General features: G+C 47.7%; 1 protein-coding gene and 1 long non-coding RNA gene across 3 annotated transcripts in view; one reads left to right on the top strand and one right to left on the bottom strand.

Moving 5' to 3' along the window:
- The window catches only part of Ephb1 (EPH receptor B1), a 429,402-nt gene that overhangs the window by 161,052 nt on the left and 247,612 nt on the right, over positions 1-20,738 (top strand). Inside the window, exon 1 of one of the 2 annotated variants that reach the window (XM_031343410.1) lies at positions 12,688-12,708. The exons of the other annotated variant lie outside the window; for it this stretch is intronic. The gene's annotated coding sequence lies outside the window, so the exon portion shown is untranslated. Of the gene's footprint in view, positions 1-12,687; positions 12,709-20,738 lie in introns of those variants that run through there. 2 annotated transcript variants of the gene reach the window in all.
- Positions 5,937-19,896, bottom strand: LOC116072127. Its single transcript, XR_004111322.1, has 3 exons — positions 19,612-19,896; positions 7,832-8,066; positions 5,937-6,470 (listed from the first exon to the last, which is right to left on the bottom strand). It is a non-coding gene; the product is annotated as an uncharacterized LOC116072127 (long non-coding RNA).

Genomic DNA, 20,738 nt, shown 5'->3' with positions numbered 1-20,738 from the left:
ATTAGAGGGCCCAGCCAGCCAAGAACAGTCCTGGCCGGGAGCTGTCCCTGTTGTGGAGAGGGAAAACACGAGACCAGGACAGTGAGGACAGACAGCAGGCAAAGGCCGGGTAGAACTTGTGTGTCAGCCAGTGGCTCTTAGCACGCTGCTCTAGGGCAGCGGTTCTCAACCTGGGGGGTCGAACGACCCTTTCCCCAGGGTCACCTTAGACCATGGGAAAATAGATAGTTACACTGCAGTTCATACCAGTAGCAAAATCACAACTAAGAAGTAGCAACAAAAGTAATTTTATGACTGTGTGTGGGGGTCACCACCACACGAGGAACTATAAAGGGTCTCAGATTAGGAGGGTTGAGAACTACAGTTCTAGGGTGTTCTGTGGCTAAGGGCCTAACTCTGATTCATCCTTTCTGTACACACACACACACATACACACACACACACACACACACTCACACACACACAGGCTAAGCCCATCATGCTGAAGTGCATGGGCATGTTGATTCCCCCCATCGACGCTGACTTCATCACGTGTCAGTCAATAGAAATTAATTACTTGGAAGACGTCTCATCTATTTCAACTTTAGGTCATGTGCTCATAGCTTAGGGATTTGACAACAAAGCACCGCTTTCTCTCTTTGTGCCACATTCCTCCTGCTAAAGTTGGTGATGAAGTGGGTCTTTGTGTGGGCCCCATGCAGACTAGCTCTTCCTGTGCCAGGCAGGCCATGAGCTGGCATGGAGCAGGCCCTTAAAATGCTATCTTGGCTAAGGTTAGCCTAAGGGGAAAATGGTGGGGCTGCGTCTTAGTTGGGGTTCTCGATGCTGAGGTAGAACACCATGACCAAAAGCAACTTAGATCTCAGCTTACAAGTCCCAATTGTATTCTATCACTGTGGGATGTCAAGGTAGGAACTTAAACAGGGCACAAGTGTGGAGGCAGAAACCAAAGCAGAGGCCATGGTGGAACGCTGCTTACTGGCTTCTCCCCGTGACTCACTCAGCCTGTATCCTTAGGTCATCTACCTGTTCAGGGGTGGCTCGTCCCCCAAGTGAGTCAGACTCTCCCATGTCAATCATTAAACAAGAAAATGCCCCTACAGACTTGCCTCCAGGCTAGTCTGATAGAGTCAGTTCCTCAACTGAGATTCTGCCTTCTCAGATGTGACCAGGTTCATATCAAGTTGGCAAAAACTAACCAGCATAGGGCTGGAACTGATAATCTTTCTTAAAAGCCTACGAGGAGTAGATCCCTTATTTTTCTGTCAGAGCATCAGGCTGTAACGTACCTTCTGGGTGTTCATGGTTTCCAGAGCAGGCCCTGGTTGGGGGCTATGTTCTAGCCTAGAGAAGTCTCTGAAGGATTGACTTTGCAAACATTCCCTAAAGCCTTCCTAAAGAAGGATCTGCCTCATGAGCATCTTTTCAGGCACAGGGAATTAGGTGGTGGTGGTGATGGTGGTGGCATTTGGCTCAAGAAATAACATAACAGCCCTGCCTATCATTTCTTTTTTGCCCACGTTCCCGTCTGTCCCAGGTGCCTTGACCTATGGCAAAAGGTAGTGAAAATTATACCCAGAGGATTCTAGCTTTAGTAGATGGGGCTGCAGGCCAGAGGCTAATTGACTTGGTGTTCTAGCTGATCAGAAGCCCCAGAGGAGTTCTGAATAGGTGAGGGAGGAGCAGGAAGCTGACTGCCCAAAAGTGACAGAAAGGGTAAACGTCCTTGCAGAAGGCTAGCACCAGCTCCTTGGTACCAAGATCCCCAAGAATACTTGGGAGTGGCTGGCACGGTTCTGGCGCAGATAGGGCCACACCTTTAGAAATCCCATTCCTTTCTCAGGCTTGAAGGTAATCTTGAGGCTGAGTACCCGGGAAGCTTTGTAGCTTTTACAGGGGATGCTCAAGTCCAACCGTTACCATGGATGCTAACAGGGCTTTTGAAAGTCCCGGAGAACAGAGCAGTTCTCGGTTCCATGCCTCTCTGGCTCCCCACTTCCCCATGGAAGCTGTGCCTTGGAGTTGGCAACCCAACCTGTGCAGACACTTGCCTGACATCTCCCAAAGAGCCTCCTCTCCTAGGGTGGTTGCATCTTTACCTCCACCACACAAAACAAGAGCCTCCTCTCCTAGGGTGGTTGCATCTTTACCTCCACCACATCAAACAAGTGGGGACTTTTTTTTTGGGTAATTTTCTACCTTACATATCATACATGAAGACCCCAGGGACACTTTGAACCTTTCAACAGTTCCGATGCCTTTGTCAACTTGAACAGCTAAGATGAGCCACTTTATAAGCCTAGGGGAGTTGAGATGGAAAAAAGAAAATCTGCAGGGTTTGAAGGTGAAGAAAAAAATGTGTCTAATTTAGTTCAAAAGAGGTTTCCAGGGTCTAATCCCCTCCCTCTTAGGGTTGTTGGCCTCAGCCTTGAGCTTTCTGCTGGTTCCTGCTGAGGTACTGCAGAAGGTTGGCCCCGGGGAGCATGCCCATGTGCATATGTGTTCCTGTGTACACGAACGTGAGTCAGGCTAGTATGCAGACAGCCACATCCAAGGTTGCTGAATTCAAGGCCTCGGAGGAGCACTGCCACTCCTCCCTGGCCTGGCAGCAGCCAGCTGGTGAGAGGAAGTCCGCAGCCCAGATGGCCCTTCCCTCAAGCCCCAGGGAGACCAGCTATTCTCAGGGCCAAGGGAGGCCAAGGTCATTAACACCACAGCTTTGTAAGATGAGCTTCCTAATGGGATTTCCCAATAGGCGACTTCTTTGAGAAACCACCCGGGGTCTCCTCTGCTTCCTGCAGGGGCCCTGCCCAGTGCCCTCTAGAGAGGAGGCATAAGTCATTGGCTGGATGTAATGGGCTGTGACACTTTGAACAGCAGTAAGTGGGGCTGGAAGGACGCCCCTTGGCCACACAGCCTCCAAATGTTGGGCTCCAATGCAGCAGAGGATGCAGATGTCAGGGTCCAGATCCCCTTAGGTTTTACACTTTGGCCTTGAGAAAAACCCACACCACACCATTGACCGCACAGTCACGACGGTCTCAGGGTGGTCCCACACCAGTGAATGTTAACACGCTTCAGGCAGGAGAGCAGTCTAAGAAGTCTGTATTTTTTGCTTGAAGGCTGGTGATCTGTGACTTTAAATATGCATTATGGTATGAGTAGTGGAAATATCTCTGGGCTGAGAGGCCAGCAGGGGCCTGACTGCTCTGGCATTTGGTCATGAAAACCTATGAGATCTGGAGCTGAGTGAATGCATGGATGGGTGGGACTTGTCCACAGAGAGGACTAGCCAATTCAGACTCAGGTCTTGAGATGCCTCTGGTTCTGAGACTAGATGAGGCTAAAGTTAATGCTTTAGAATTTATGTTTTCAGGAATATGGAGCCTTTCAACCGACCTTGGTTTTGCTTCTGGTTCTTGGATGTCCTTACACAATTTTGCACCATGTACCTGCCCAGGGGTTTTTGTTGGTTGCCATCATCTGGCTGGACTCAGCCAATTTTTTTTTTTCTCCAGAGAATGTGAAAACCCTTTGCAAACCATTTAAGGAGCACATAGGTTGGAGTGGGGCAGTGGGGGTGCTAGGGCTTTGTTTCCGAGAAAGAGGGAGAGTAGATAATAGAGTCTGCATGTGACTTTCTGGTCAGCATCAAGGACCTCTCCAGGCCTGTGCTCCAGCTCAGCCACACTCATTTCCTGGTCTGCTGGGTCTTCTAGAACAGAACACCACAGCTGATATGGTACTTTATAATGGGCTGAAACTCACTTCCTACAGTTTTGGAGGTAAGGAAACCTGAGTCCAGGTCTTCGGTGGGTTCAGTTCTACAGCTCTCTGGCGCTGGTAAGTCCCTTTCTGCAGGGTCTGAGCACAAACTTCCTTGACTATATGGGGAGTCACTGAGAAGGAACTCACTCCAAATTCAAGCCTACCTATATCTTTCGGTTCTGGGCCCCAGGGAGCTCAGTTAGTCTATGTTTTGTTTTACTTCCTGTGGACACTGACATCTGGAATCCTGATGCTCCTAGATCTTCCTCGTGGCGGCGGGATGAAGACAACTGAAAAGCCATAGTAGGATATCGGATATCGGCAGAGGACACAGTGAAGCCATCCAGAGGGCTGGCTGTTAGGGCTTTGAAATGGATGTTGAGAGGAGTCAGCTTGACCTTTCCCTAGAGACAGCCCTTGGCCTTCGGGTGATCTGCGTGTATTCTCCTTGCTGGCTGCAACAACAGCCAGAGTATCAGCTAGCGAAGAGGTCAACACTTCACTTTAACAGCTGAATGGGAGCCGGCGGTGGTGGCTCCCATTAATCCCAGCACTTGGGAGGCAGAGGCAGGCAGATTTCTGAGTTCAGGGCCAGTCTGGTCTACAGGGTGAGTTCCAGGACAGCCAGGGCTACACAGAGAAACCCTGTCTCGAAAAAAAAAAACCCACAAAAACAACAAAACAACAACAACAACAAGAACAAGCAGCTGAGTGGGGCAGATAGTTCCTTAGGAGATGTAATTTGGGCAGGGTTTGCTCTGGGTTCTAGAAGCCATGCAGGTACCAGAGAGCCTTCTGCTTCCTAGGTGCTTATTCAGCCTGATGAAGGCTGTCTGTGTCCATGACCTGCAAGTGGACCAGGGCTCATCTCCACATTCAGGACTGGGGAGGAAATGAGGTCACCTGAAGCTGGCTCTGGAAGTTGGAGAGTCTACAGATCGCCCCCGGAGCTTCTTGGAATGACAGAAATTCAGGATCTAGTATAGTGTTGAGGCTTTCATTAGAAGGTGGACAGGAAACCAGCCTTCTGGTTTCTACTTGATCTTGATCTGTTGGGGGTAGCTCACTGACCCAGGGCTTCCAGCCATAGTGTGTGTTCCTGGTCCGAGCTGAGTCACACCCTCATCAGGTGCATGTCCCGTTTTTGTCATCTGCAGGCCTAGGGGTTTCGGGCCTTCCTGTTCCTTGTTGGAGTTTTGAAGTTCAAGGGGCTGGGTCATTGTTTTCAGAAACTCACTGGGTGCTGGTGGTGACTGGGCCTTTCTTTCATGCTTATATTCTCAGATTTAGGCAGGTTTAGTTCCAGAGCTTCAATGGCCGGGGGAATCTCATGGCCACAGGTGGGGTGTTGGTCTGGAGAAATATGTAGACAGGATTCCTTCTTGACTAGATCAGGGCTCCCAGCTTAACAGCTCCTACGCATTCCATCTCGTTTCCTCTGGGAACAGTACTCTCACAATCCCCAGGCAGCCTGGCTCATCTTTAGTCTTTTCTTTCTTGGGGTAGAACTTTCACCCAGATCTCTTCTCCAGTATACCTGTTTTGAGTTATTAGAAAACACTCAAGCGGTGAGTGGCGCACGCCTTTAATCCCAGCACTTGGGAGGCAGAGGCAGGTGGATTTCTGAGTTCGAGGCCAGCCTGGTCTACAGAGTGAGTTCCAGGACAGCCAGGGCTACACAGAGAAACCCTGTCTCGAAAAACCAAAAAAAGAAAACAAAAAAAAAAATAGAAAAATACTCAGGATACATAAATTTCCTTTTATGCTGCATCCCTGCAGCCTTTTTTTTTTTAAACTATTAAAGCTTAACCCTTCTCTTGCAGAAGAGAGTTGTTCATTTGGGATACAGGTAAACCCTTGACTTCCCCACCCTGGACCGGGACCTGACACGTTAAAAGTACTTTGTGTTGATTGTTATTATTTTGTGGCATTTTATTTGTTCAACTTGTCCTTCATTTATATGCATTTAGTTCCCCCACCTCTCTCTTGCTGTTTCTGAACAACCCTGGGATGGATACCCTTGCGTATTAATCTTCGAACTAATATGTGAGTACATCGGCAAGATAAATTCATTAATTAATTTGCTCAATGAATATTTATCGGGGCCTTTCTTTGTGCCAAGCACTTTTCTAGGAGCTAAGAATGCAACAAATTCTCTGAAGTAAAAGTTGCTGAGTCAGACCATATACATTTTTAATCTTGATAGATATTACCAAATTGTGTTCCCTCAAAAACGCACATTCTACCAAAACCTTTTTTTCTTTTGCGCCCACAGCAGTGATTTTGTTCTTGTTCCCTATACCTCTGCCAAGATAATAAAATATCATTTTTATCTTTGCCAATCTAGTAGGTAAAACAACGGTATCCCACTCCAATGTCAATTTGCATTTGTCTCGATGTGAGGGTTGTCAAACCTTAAGTTCCGTAAGTTCCTGAGGTCCTGGCTTGCTGCTAGAACGTAGCATGGAATCGGGTGTACTTGGATGATGCACAGTCTGGAATCTGTTCCCTCCTGGTCCCTCTTGTTCTGCATGGCTTCCTGTATGCACTCACTGCCCGTCTTCTGTGTCTCTTGCATTTGCACACACATGCCTTACACACACCAATTTTGGCATTTCCTGGACAATGGATGTCTGAAGAAGGGACAGGACAAGGGCAGGTGCCTGATGCTGGTGGACGGTGTCATTCTTGTGGTGTAGTTTCTGAAATGCCAATACCCAGTCTGATATGGACACCTTTTATTTCTCCCTTCTTTCCCCTCCTGTCTCTGAACTAGGTTTGGGATTTTTCTACTCTTTTCTGTGGTTCTTTCAGCTCTGACTCTCCTGGCTCAGCCCTTCCACCCTACTTCCTTTAACATGGTAACTTACCTCAGGGGCTTCCAGCCTCTGCTCACCATGGTGACACACTTCGTAAATTAGCTTCCAGCCTTCACCTCCTCCAGGTTCCCTCCCACTTCACCAACCCATCCTTTCTAGACTTTATACTCCTTCACTTCCCCTCCCCTCCCTTCCTCACCCCTTCTCCCCTTCTCTTCCCTTTGTTCTTCTTCTCCCCGTCTCTCCCCTCCCTTCTTCTCTTCCCTTCCTTTCCCTTCCCTGGCCACTTGGAATCACACTTGCCTCCCCTCTGACAAGCTCTCCACCCTAGACTTGACATTCATCTTCCCACTGTGCTGAAGCCCTGGTTCTGCTTCTGTTCTGGCCTGGGATGCTGCTCAGGGCTACCTGTGAGCATCTTTTGGACTTTCTCCTCCAGTTCTGCGCTATCTTTCTGCACTGTGGTCTTCCCTGCCTCTCAGGCTTGCCTCAGTCTCCCTCTTTCTTCCCCTGCCTTCCACACCTCACTTCTATTGTCCCTTCCTCTTTCCTTCTCTTTCTCAACACACCTATTTTTTTTTAAATAAAAAAGTAAATGTACTTATGTTTTAAAATAAGCATATTATTGTTGTAAAGAAGAACAATAGATGAAAATAATAAAACAAAGCTCCAGCATGAGGCCAGCAGTAACAGTAGGGCTCAGCAGGAAAAAAAAAAAAGCCTGCCGAAGGACCTTTGTTGAATCCTCTAATCCCATGGGGAAAGGAGAGAAAGAGACTTCACACTTGCACTTTGGCCTGCGCACTCTGGCACTCACACACAATAAAAAATATATATATAAAGATTAATTCATTTGCGGTATATGCTTGAAAGGCCAGCTGACAATCTAGTTCTCCTGGCTTAGGAGGGCCAGTGTATAAACTCACTTCAGTATTGCCTTCCGTTTTCATTCTGGTAGCCCTGACTCTGGTGTGCAGCATGCTATTCTGGGTTGACTCTGCTGAAATGCTATGACAGTGTGGCTGTGTCGCAGACCCAGGACAGTGACCTAGGTACATTGCCCTATTCACTTTTGACTTCATCTCCTAAATTCTTAGTTGCTCTGTGGGATGCGTGTGGTAGTGACACTGGGAGACAGCGAAGCTCGGCAGCTTTCCCAGGCTCATGTATAGCATAGGACACTAGGCACCATTGTCTGTTGCTGCTAATTCCTCCTAGCTGGAGAAGAGCCGAGATTCACTTACCAGAGGGTTTTCCATTTGTTATGGGCGGTGGCTTCGGATAGAAGCTTCCACTGAGGTGCCCAGAGTCTGATCTGCATCTGGGGATTTCCTGGATAGTGTTTCTTTCCTGTGGGCCAGAAATGTACCAGGAGATCTAGAGAGTGGCCACAGTCACTACTCGGAGCGAACTGCCGGATACCTCTACCCGACTCACAGTTTCTTCCAGTCCTCGTAGACTCTAATAGGCAATGGCCATCTGTCAAGCGAAAGCAAAACACATCCAAAGCAAAATGTGTAAACAGAGGATGCAAGCTGAAGAGGAGGCGGGGCCCTTCATTGAGAGAATGCCTAAGAAAATATCTCAGCCTCAGTGAGCAGTGGGGACTTGGAAGAACCAAGAACAGGGCCCGAGGCAGGCATTTTTGGAGCGGAAGATGGCAGAGGCAGATGGAGACAGTTACCAGTGATGGCAGAGGCCTTGTCTGTCTGTTGTTCAATACAGCGACACGTTGTGCACAAACACGCAGAATGAACCCAGCAGAGCGGCCGCAAGCCCATCCGTTATGAAAGCCTTTCCCTAGAAGCTGGCGGATAACATATCAGCCTGACAGAGGACATAAGGTCAGGGGAACGTGTGCATTTCAAGTGGAAAATGACAGTCTGCTCTCTGCAGAGCAGAGACGGATGGAGTGTCGTGTGGAAGTTGTATGGAATATGTGAACACTCTGCCAAATCATGAGCTGGGCAAAATTTGCCCGTTCTGGGAGTTAGGCGATTTGGGGGCCGGCATTTGGTTTCCAGGTCTGTCACACACATGCCTCCACTCCTCTCAGTGTGGAGGCCCCTGTGGCTTGGAGCTTTCTCCTTTCCTCATTGGCTCTGTTTGCCTTTCCCTTCGTTAACTGCAGCCAAATCTGTTTGCCCAGCTTTCTTTCCATTCCTTTTCTTTATTCTGATCTCTAGCCTGTCTTCTTTCTAGATTGATTCCAAAGAGAGAACAGAGAAAGCTTCTCACTGGTAGAGTTTTTCGTAAACCCATTTCTATCTCTGTTCCTTGTTTTTAGTATTTCCCTCCTCCCCCCACCCCCCCCCGCCTCTGGGAAACTGTTCAGATTTAAATTTCCATTTACAAAATTAATTCTTTAACGTAGTAAAATATAGGAAATCAATGCCTATCATCGAAATCAATTGCGAATATTACAAAAACGATTTTGTCATCAAAATAATCAATCTATAACATACATGTTCATAATAATATCATTAATTAAATTTCTTACTTTTTTTTAACTTTGCAGAGCATCTCTCTAGAATGCCGTGGTACTCTTCTATTTTTCTGGCTCGCATGTTATTTCATTCAGCTTCTCTAACCCTGTCCTTGATTTGTCTTGATTGATAAGAATTCTGATCTCTCTATTGCTTCTTTCAAATCCTCCAGGCACACGTTAAGGACCAGCAGCCAGGCCGTTGGCAATACATGTGGTTGGGAGTCACTGATTTGTCTTGCATGTCAATCCTGCCCCACCAACCCAGCTTCCCTGTTCCCCTAAGAGTTGTCCCTGATGAAAGCCATTGTTTGGGAGTGTTTTATCTGCGGTGAACTTCTCTGCTCCCCACTCTCTGTTTTCATCAACACATGCTGTTTTTCTCGGATCCTTTTCTATAATTACAAGACAAGGTCTTCTATGTAGCCCAGGGTAGCTTCAAGCTTTCAATCTTTCTCCCTCAGCCTCCTGACCACTGGGGTAACTGAGTGGGCCTTCTTGCCCACCATAACCTATGGGTGAGTGCTGAGTGGCCAGCAGAGCAGTACTCCCATGTTATAGACCTGGGGCTGACAGGCTTGCCACCTAAGAGGGTTGATAGCAACTACTCCCCATCAGGGGCACTGAGGTGGACACCCTACACACCCTCCCTCCTGGTCCAGGTGAGCGAGACGGTGGGATAGAGGCAGCTGTCTCTAAGTCTCCTGCTTTCCCAGTATCAGGTCTCCTTAAGCCTTCCTCTCTCCCAGTCTCCTTTCCTGCCTGTAACTGCATGCTGGTCCCTCCTTCTAAGCCACAAAAGGCTCTATAGACAGACATTGTGTGCTGTTTGCCAACATGGGCGCCTGGGCACACAGAAGGGCGAGGGAGAGGCCGTCTGCTCTAGCCTTTCACACAGACCTCTGCTTTCCCCTTTCATTCTCTTGGTCTTTGAGCACACATACAAAAATTAAAGAAAAGCAGTTGCTAATTAGAGCCAGAGAATGTGAGCCTGGAAAAGAGACACCCCGCCCCCCCAACCCGTGCAAATCAGTCTGTTCTTTAGAGCCTGGGTAGAAAGGGGCAGGAGGGAGGGAGGGCCCCTGAAGGGACCGCGAGGGATATTTTGACAAAATAAACAGCAAAGCTTCTTCAGAATGGCAAAGAGGGCTTTGTCTTACTTTCTTCTCATAAGACGGGAGAAAAAACCAGAAGTGACAGTTTCTTGTGACCGCCCCTTTCCCTCTGCAGCCTCACCCCAGGTCTTCTCTTATTTTTTCAGTCTCACAATCTCTCAGTTAACAATAGCCTCCCTTTGGTGGACAGTTAAGTGTATCTTTTTATTGATAGCTTGTTTTGGCTGCTGGAGAGTGAGCAGTCAGAGCCTCATCTTCCCAGGCAGACATGGCTGAACCCACCCCGCACCCCACCCAGAAGCAGCTGGGGCACCAGGGAGATTCAGCTTGGGAAATGGCTCTGGAAAAAAAAATCAAGATGTTCTTTCACACACCGGCCCTATCTCGTGATTGGCTCTAGGTGGGGCTCCCCATTTGTGCTAGGTCACCAAGTTTACCCAGAGGAACCATGTTGCCTAGTGTTGGGAGTGCCTACTACTGTGTGACCTTGGGAGCAGCAGGCAGTGTGAGGACAGGCCTTGCTCTCACCCACTCCTCCCAGAGCAAGCATGACTGGATTGCTTCCCCAATGCTTCACGCAGTTGGCCTGGCACTGCCGGCCTAGAGATGGCCAGAAGGACTAACTTTGCAGAGAAGAGCCTACTTGTTAACTAAATGTATCCTGAATGTATCTTTGAATAACTATTGGAAGAGCAAAGAGGACACTACCCTCCTCCGCACCCCCATACCTCCTGGCTGCACAGAGAGAAGGCCCAGCAGCAACTAATGACAATAGTTCCAAGGCCAGCAGCAATCATCAGATGTGAGCCTGGCCTCCTACCTCACAAGCTCATCAGGCAAAACAGGTTTGTGGAAGCTAAACGCACCTCCGGCTCTTTTCTTGACCACCCGCCCACCATATTGTCAGGGGTTAATAAGAACTTAAGCAATTAAACCATTTTCCCTTTCAGTCTTAAAAGTATTTGCTCCTTGAAATTTAAGCTTTATCCTCCTCCCTCCCCTCCTAGGCCTCTTGAAAGAAAGTGCTGTAATGCTCTGGGAAAATTATCTCACGTTTTTTTTTTAATCAGCCCTCCATCCTGGGTGTTGGAGGGACTTGGAGATGAGGGTGTGGGCAGGGCCAAGGGGGACAGCTGTTCAATACGCAAAGCCAGCTAGGGTGGAAGCTTTCACCTGGCCCAGCAGCACAGTTGGTGCCAGTGAGAGGGCTTAATTTATCAAGAGGGAGGCGGCCCAGGCAATCTGAGAAGCAAACTGAAGAGAGAAAATAGGGGTGGTTAAATAAGTTGGAGTAGGGGCTTAGTTGCTTCTTCCTGTTCCCTATTCTGGGGGGTTGAGAGGAGCTTTCCTCATAGGTGACGTAACTCTGCCCAAGATATTTTCAGTTGCCTGTGAAGGATGCCTGAAACTGTCCCCCTGGGATTTATGTAGGGGATCAGGGGCATTTGTTGCATAGGGAGAGATGGAGCTGGCAGGCCACTTGAAGGGTGCATTTGTGCAGCAAGCCCAGTGTTTTTTTTTTTTTTAAGATTTATTTATTGTATGTATATGAGTACACACTATAGCATAGTTGTGAGCCCTCATCTGGTTGTTGGGAATTGACTTTTAGGACCTCTGCTCACTCTGGTCAACCCCGCTCACTCTGCTCACTCATGCCCAAAGATTTATTATTATAAGTACACTGAAGCTGCTGGAAGAGAGTATCAGATCTCATTACAGGTGGTTGTGAGCCACCATGTGCTTGCTGGGATTTGAACTCATGACCTTCAGAAGAGCAGTTGGTACTCTTCTCCGCTGAGCCATCTCACCAGCCTAAGCCCAGTGTTCTTAAAAGGATAGGTTCCCAGGGAAGGCAGGGATGAAATAGGAGGCCACTGTACTGTAGAGGAGTCCCTGGCTGGCGAGGATTCGCCAGTCCTTCTCTCCTCTTCCCTCAGTTCTCACCCCCAAAGTACTGCTTTCTAAGTCTAATGGGTTCCTGACAAGCTACGCTTCACTTTGCCCTCCTACAGATTGCCAAGGCTCCTGGCCTGTTTCTTCTCCTAAGAGCATCGGCGGATCCCATTTCTCTTTCTTCCCACCGCTGGATGGACCAAGTCAGCTTACTTTCTTTTTGATGAATGGGTTTCAGTTCGGTGGGAGGAGCCACTGAGACCCAACAGAGATGAGGCGAACCCAACTCTGTAATGTTTCTTAAATTATACTTCATGGACTTCCTTTATGCACACTCGAAGTGATTCCAAAAGAGAAGAGAAAAAGAAAAAAAAAATGCAAGCAAAACTGTTCAATGTCTTCCTCTACCGGTTGCTGAAAGGTGTGATCAGCTTAAACACAGGAAGTTACAGTCTAGCATGGCTTTGCCCTGGTGTGGACCAGAACCTGTAGGCATGCTTGCCCTGCAGCACTGATCCACCTGGGGAAGGCTTCCTCTTCTCATCTACCTGGCTCTCCCTCTTCTCCCTTGCTCTCTCTTTCAGACCATCCTTGCGCCAGCCCTGCGTGCAGGCTCCCCGACTGAACAGTGAGTGTGAATCTTTGGGTCTCCCTCTGAGACTATCTACATGTATTTTCAGAGATAATATCAAAATGGGGGTCATAGCAATTACTACATGTTTTAAAGGTCTGCAAATACACGCTGGAAGCATAAAAATCGCAGTACTCTGATGTTACGAGTGTGGGCTTGGAGGATTTGTCAAGTGTTCTTGGCATCTGGGTGGAAAGTGGGGCACAGGGTGGTGGTATGGCAGCGGGTTCTCATTGCGGTCTGTGAGGGGATTCTCCTGGGTGTGACTCTGAGGTCTTACCTGGATGGGAGGGAATAAAATGTCCCTTCTTACACTGTCTCTGAGAGCCTTGCTTGGCCTTGAGTATGTGCACTCATGCAATTCACAAAAAACCTATAGAGCGGGTGGATACTCACTGAGCTGAGGAGTGTTGGCAGTCATTTTTCTTCTTTGGGTTGGGACAAATATCAGAGCCCCAGCCTTAATAGTCCTGTGGTCTAAGAGTGCATGGGGACATCTGTGTGACTACATACCCAAGTCTGCAGCTCATCGGATGAACAAGTACAAACAGAAGGACCGACATTTGTTTTTCTCCCCCCTGCATCCTGTGCCTTCCTAGGAGTAAGACAGCAGGAGGGCCTTGATGGTGAAGGGAAAGGTCTAAGGTGAAGTCCTTCATCATCCCGGCTGGGGTGGGACTGTCTCCCTAAGTCCCCGGTGTGTGGGCCGAGCTCTGGGCTGTCCTCAGCATTTTCAAAGATTTTTTAAAGGTCCCTTTGCTTTTTTATTATTGGGGAGCCAGCTGTAGGTTTACAGTGTGAGGACAATGGAGTAGCATCTTTCCCTGTCTGTATTCTGCTCTTTCAAAAAAAAAAAAAGTCATCTGAGTAGAATTAAAACGTCCAGGGGTGGCAGGGGCAGGATCCACTGGGGGTTTTCAAAGAGCCTGGATAGAAAAAAAAAAAAATTAAGAGGCTGTTCAAACCCAGGGGCTAACTGCAGCCCCAGGCTCGGAGGGCTAGGCTAGGACAGCCCTTTATCACTTCAGAGAGACACTGAGAAGTCTCCTCTGACCTGCCACAGGGAGAGGAGCATGTCTTAGAGAGGGATGACCTGAAGGTCAGTGGAGCCAGTGACTCTGCTGGAGGGACAGCCTTCAGAGTTCGCTGTATGGTGGCTTAGATGGGCTTCTGGTTCCAGTGATGTGTGTCATCCTGCTGCCAGCGGCGGTGGCCTCGACCAAACCCTTGTCCATCTGTCTCCCGATTTATCTTCCCAAGTCCCAGAATGAGCCAATCACACCCTATGCCCCAATCTCTCCAAATTCCTCTCTGCCTCTGTCTAAAATCAGGCACATTTTTCAGACAAGCATTCAAGCATGTGTGTAATCACACACACACACACACACACACACCCTTATCACAGTTTGGTTTAGAGTGTGAACTCAGGGTCCAGAGCCATTCTTTACTAGCTGTGGGACCCCTATTAGATTATACCCCCTATCTATGCCTTGTTTTCCTCAACTACAAAAAAACGAGCGTAGCTGTAGCTTGCTTATCGGGATAGTTGTAAGTGCTGACTAATGCATGCTTGGGGAGTACTTGGTGCACTGCTGGCCCCAGAGTGAGTTCACTGTGCATCCAGTGCTCTGACTGACAGCTTTCATGCTCTCACCCCCTCCCCACTCCTGCCGCAGCAAGTCCAAATCTTCAATCTCACCAACCCCTCAAGGCCTTCCCGAGCCCTTAGACATCTTTTATAAGGAGTTTTTAGGGGCATGCTGACAGAAGGATCAGGAGTTCAAGGCCATCCTTGCTACACAGAGATTCAGACACCAGGCTGAGATACATGAAACTGTCGTCCCCGTACCCCACAATTTTGTTTTTCAGAAATGACTGTTAATTTTTCCCCCCAATACCAGCTGGATGTAATAATTGACTTTTCTGTTAGTGCCTGCCTCCTAGTATAGTGCCTTATCTGTCATCCTGTGTCCTCTTTGTCCTCCTGCTCTCAAATTCCTAAGGCTGGAGGACGGTTTCTGGATGGCCTCTGGAGGGAGTGGGCAGTCCTCAGACCACATCCTTAGGTCCAGTTAGTGTCTTGTCTCTTCTGGGAGGAGCCCTACTGCCTACCATGGCTGCCAGCCCTGTGCTCCTCTCTCGGCCTTCCTACCTCCCTGTTCCCTTCTCCCCTCCTCCCCTGGCCACCAGAGTTCTAGCTCTGCTTCTGTTTCCTCCCCTTTCTCCACCTCTTCCCTTTGATTCTCCCTGTTTCTCTGACCTCCTCCACCTCTCTCTTAATGAGAACTTTCACACATCATATTGATTTGGAGTTTTAAAAAAGCCGGCATTGATTTTTTTTTCTGGGGGACTTTTCATGATCTTATTTTTAAATGGAGGAAGAAAGCTATTTCCAAAGCTGTTGGCTTTGTTCTATTAAGTTAGGGAGTCGATGCTGGAAACTCTTTTCTGGAGACTCGGAGAGCTTGGGGACCTTAGATGCCACATCTAATGAGCTGAGGGGTCAGGACCATCCTCCCTTTTACAGTCCCGAGTCTGGTGGAAGAGCATTTTGGGTAGGAGCAGGCCTTGTCTTAAAGGCCTGGGTTTGAAGTTAAGGCTCATGAGAGCATGCACTCAGAGGGAGCATGAGCTTCCGAGGGGTGAAGGGGGGGCTCAACCAGGAGAGTGGGTGGGGATGTCCCCATGTTCTCCCATGTAGCCCTTATCAGTCCCAAACCTGGAGTGTACCCCCATCTTATTTAATTATCCCAATAGCCTCAGGAGACAGTCACTGTCATATGCACAAAGTAGGCATAGTTAGTAAAGGACATTTTCTTTAAAAGAAGGACGATTGGGTTGGGCAGTGGTGGCACACGCCTTTAATCCCAGCACTTGGGGGGTAGAGGCAGGCGGATTTCTGAGTTTGAGGCCAGCCTGGTCTACAGAGAGAGTTCCAGGACAGCCAGGACTATACAGAGAAACCCTGTCTCAAAAACAACAACAACAACAACAAAAAAGGACGATTAGAAATGAGAAAATACCAGAAAAACCAAATTGGTCAAAGTGAACAAAAGACATTTTACCTACTGTAAGGTGTCCATGTGGGCCTGCATGCAATCTGTATGAACTCTTGAGTACGAGTCTTAAGTATGCACAAATGATCCAATAGGATCATGTGATTAGATGTGGATGTTGGAAGAAGGGGGAAGTCAAGGCAGGGAAATACAACAAGGTATGGCAGAAAATACTGATGTCCTGGTTAGAGGTGGCCTGTGCGGGCCAGTTGGCTGTCAACAAGTCTGACCTGCTCTCATCTCCGTCCATGGCTACTACAGCCGTAAACTGGGAGCAGCTCATTGCTTCCTTATATTCAAAGATGATGGCAGTTAGGCAGGTGAACAGTAATCCCAGGGCTCTCCTGATTCTGGCTCCTAGATAAGAGCAGAGGGGCAAGAGCCAAGCTGAAGATAGATGGACTAAGAGGCTCCCCTGGGCACTGCAGCCTGGCAGTCCCCAGCTTTGTGAGAGATCAGCTCTTTTCCTTGCCCAATAAAGGCAGCTCTGGGCGGGGCCAGAAAGGTGATGAAGGATGACAGGGAACTGTGGCCACCTTGCCAACTTTCTAACATGCTCACAGATAAATCTGGTTTTGCCGCAGAACAATGTCTCTTGTGTGGCTTAAATGTGTGTGTTGCTTTTCACAGAGCTAGCTTTTATTTTGGGGGACTCTGAAGAGTTGCTTATCCAGAAGACACCCCATCTCTTCTTCTGTGCTTTGTAACACCCATCATGGCTCAGACATTTCTTCTAGAAACACTACACACACCTCCATGAACAGCCCTTTATACAACTCTGCTCTAGAAGAGCGGCGCTGGAAGTGGGTGGAGCCAAGGCTTGTCATTCAGCACCTGCCTGATTTTGTAACCAAAGCCCAAGAGCTATAAGATCCTCATGACAGGGCGGCTCAGTTAGAGAAACCTTTTTTTTTTTACCATTTATCTACACTCCTGGTCAGTCTTGTGGCTTTGACTACTGTGTGCTGCTTTTGCCACAGAAACATAGACCCGAACGAATGTCATTTACCTCTCTAGAGATTTGTTTTATCAAACTTCAAAATCTGACCGTTTAAGACTATTGTGCATTCTGTAGTAACGAGGCGTCTGAGGCTTCCTTGGGTGAGTGCTTTGTTACCGGGAGGGAGGGATGGATGCTGCTGTAGCTTCTTCATCCGAATCCCCACCTATGTAGCTCGTCAGAGTGGAAGACTAGAGGTCCTTGAAGCTACTATCCCAGGTAAAATTTATACTGGAGGAGGCCCTTGGGCAGAATTTCAGCTTGTGCTTCATGCTTGATAAGCCCTGGTGGCTGTTGCTGAAGCAGCTAGTGGGCTGCAATGCAACAAAGGAGGATGCTTCAGAAAATCCCAGCTCCCAGCCTGGTTCTTCCTGCAACTAGGTGCTGAAGGAAGGAAGGTCCCTCAGAAAACACTGGCTTCTTCTGCCTGGGCCTGAACATTCCCTTCCTGCCCTCCTCTTTGTCAGACTTCCTTGAGTACCCATTTCCTCATTTTCTTGTTTCTTGGGCAAGGCGAGTCCCTGAACATTGCTTGCAGAGCGCCCCCCCAACTGAGAGAACAAAACACCTTCTTCTGTTTTTCCCCTCCACTTCATCTACCCATCTTCCTTCCATCTTGACAACATCCCAGTCTTTCTTCCCAGAGTCATGCTTCATCCTAGAGGTCCCACTTTACTCCCAGAGGAGAAATACATTGGTTTGGGATTTCATTATTATGTGGTACTTACATTATTATGTGTGCTTTCCCTAGAAAGCCTTTCTCCTCTCTCTGTCTTCTTTCTCCCCTCACCATCAGAAAGATGACTTTTTCTCTTCTCCTAGGATGGCTATTGAGCCCCTACCCCCATTGCCTACAGAGATACAGACATAAGAGTGGATGCTGGGTGCTGGTGAGATAGCTCAGTTGGTGAAGCACATGCCTTGTAACTACAGATGTGTGTGTGTGTGTGTGTGTGTGTGTGTGTGTGTGTGTGTGTTTGGTTCCCAGAACTTATGCAAAAACCCATAATGAAGCAAAGGAACAAACAAAAAGCAATAATTATCGTGGCTGCATACTGTAATCCCAGCTCTAGGGAGACACATCCTGTCTTACTTGTTGAGTTCCAGGCCAATGAAAGACCTTCTCCAAAACAAGATAACAGGCCTGAGGAGCAACAGATATTGTCCTCTGACATCTATCCCAGGGCCAAACAGTCTTCCACTGGTGTGGCCCTGCCTCTATCTGTGAAAGAGACCCTTATCCAGAGCCGTTCTTGCCTTGTTCCTGGTCTCTTGTGTCCAGGCACATTGGAAGGAGTCCTGGTGATGGAATCCATACAAAGGTGCCTGGCATTTTCCAATGAACTCACTCATCAGCCTCTGGTTCAATAATCTCAAAGAGGGTGGGCGGCAGATACTATTTGTGAAGTTTCAAAACTAGGGGTATATGTCCCAAGGCTTTCATTATTACCTTGATAGAACCTGCCCCTCTTCCCCAGTCTGTCAATGTAACAAGTCTGTAGATTCTTCTGTGGAAGAACCCTGGAGGGTTCTTAGGCTGTTGAGGGTCATCCTCTCATCTCCCTGGCCCTTGCCCTGGCACCAGCATATTTTCTACAACTGGTCTTGGGATGCTTCCCCAAAGCACATTTGGACCTGTCCATCTGTGGATCTCCTATCACCCTTTCGATCATGTCTGAACACCCTACGTTCTTGCTATAACAGTTCTAAGGGAATCTTAGAACCAAGTCTGGCCTCTCATACCTTCTTGTTCCACAGGCACCAACCCCTGCATTTCCTCCATCTTTTCTTTCAATGGTTACCATCTTAGGTCTACAGGGCCAGAATGGCCTCAGATGACTCCTGTGCGAGGTCCAGGTGGAGGTGTTGCTGGGCACCCAGAAGAGATGTTTAAGGGATGAAGGAGGGAAGAAGGGAATCAGTGTAAGAGACATACAGAAAGGACAAAAGAGGCCACCACTGCTGCCATATGGCTTTGAAAGAGTAAAATAGAACCTGACTTCCTGCTTGTTCTCACCCTTGTTCTCCTCGCAGAGGGCGACTGCATGGCTTGGTCCTGGCATCTAAAAGCCAGCATCTGCTGGCCCCATGACATGGCTTACCAAGGTCTTCAAGAAGTAAAAATCATTATCTTGGAGTATTTTTCTTTGGGGAAAGCTATATCTTCAACTTATATTTAGAATGGTATACAGTATCTTCTACCCTGTGATTTGACTGACAGGAGAAGTATATTTAAGCTATTTTTAACCTAGAAATCTTAAGAAGAAATCCAGTGATTAGATCTTTGGAAGCTATTGTGTGCAATTTTATAACTTTGGTGAAGGAGTGTGTTTAAAAGGAGAGAGGAGGGGGGAACAAGCCAACCAGATTGATAGATTTCAGTTTTTCTTGCAACTTTAGACTTTTGTTCCAGATGAATCTTTTGTCTTCAGGAAGAGGTAACTCTGTGTGTGTGTGTGTGTGTGTGTGTGTGTGTGTGTGTGTGTGTATGTGTAACTCCTTTCTTCATAAATAGCTCATGTTCTTCATGAAAGCATTCAGAAGGGGCTCCTTTCACTGTACTGACAGTACGAATGAGTGTTCATGCAGGGCTTAGCAAACCACATGCTCCCATTGTTCCCACAATAGTCTTTTGAAGGAGTTATTGCTGTGGGGATTCATACCCTTGCTTATTTGGAAATAAAAAAGGAAACAGAGAGTGACCAACACAGGAGCCCCCTGACTGGCAGGTGGCATTTGGACCTTCAGGTATTCATTGACGTCTTGAGGCTCCAGTGAGACTAGTTTGGGTTAGTGCCCATGTTATGCTGGAGACTTTACCTGGTAGAACTAAACTTTGGTTACCTGTGGTTACAGTGGCTGAATAGCAAGGGCATTAGTGGTAGAAGACAGCCACTCCCTCTCTTATGCATGCCGGTTCTCCGCATCAGGAAGTTGGACAGGTGTAACCAGATATTGTCTCTGCTCCACTGTCTGAGGCTACAGCTGTCAGGTTAGAATGGCCAGGAGATAGAAGCTTCTAGATGTTTCTTATGTGGGATGACCAGAAGACAGTAATTAGCAGAACCAATGGGCTGTAGTCCTTACCCTTGTCCAGGTGGCTTGGGTTTCTGTGTAACTTAGTAGTGGCTTCCTGGCAACCGAATTCTTATATGGCATGTCAGGGTTCCAAAAGAGAATGTTCCAGAGACAAAGGCAGAAGTTTACATGACTTTTATGGCTTACATGGTTTGAGAAGTCTCTTTGTAATGCTTATAAGCCATAACACTTCATCATCTGGCATGATCCTGAAACATTGAGAATCTCCAGTAGATAAGCCCATGAGCCTAATTCTTGGGGCTTCAAGCCACTTTCTTTTTCAAGCTCTAAGAGCCTGGTGACTGTCACATTCAATATCACAAGCACTAGTTTAAGTGACACACATTGCTTCTGTTATATGTGTATCAGTCAACCTTTGGTGGCTGAAAAAAAAAATCCCCCAACACAGCTTGCAAGAAGGGAAAGTTTATGCCAGCTCACAGTTTCAAGGTTTCAGGCCGTCACTAGTTGGTAACTGTTCTCAGCCTATCACAGTAAGAGTATATGGCAGAGAAAAACTGTGTATCTCATGTGACAGGAAGCAATAAGAGGGGACAGGACCATGACTTTAATGGCTCCTCTGAAGGCAAGCCCTTATTCATCTAATTTTCTTCAATTAAGTCTACCTCTTGAAGGGTCTACCACCACCCTGCAGTACCATAGCCCAGAGACTGAGCCTTCTTAGCTGGTGCCCTGTAGGGGACATTTAAAATCCCAGTCCATAGTGGTTGAAGCTATGACTTTGCTGGTTAAGCGTCTTATAAGCATGAAAACATAAATCTCATCTCTAGAACCCACATTAAAAGACAAAAGATAAGGCATGGTGCACTGGGGCAAGACAGATTCCTAGTGTTCACAAACAGGCTAGGCACCCTGGAGAGTTCCAAGCCAGT

This window comes from Mastomys coucha, unplaced genomic scaffold (genome assembly GCF_008632895.1).
Source record: "Mastomys coucha isolate ucsf_1 unplaced genomic scaffold, UCSF_Mcou_1 pScaffold23, whole genome shotgun sequence".
Taxonomy (NCBI): domain Eukaryota; kingdom Metazoa; phylum Chordata; class Mammalia; order Rodentia; family Muridae; genus Mastomys; species Mastomys coucha.
The sequence above is the reverse complement of the archived record's forward strand: the minus strand, read 5'-3'. Positions and strand labels throughout refer to the sequence as shown.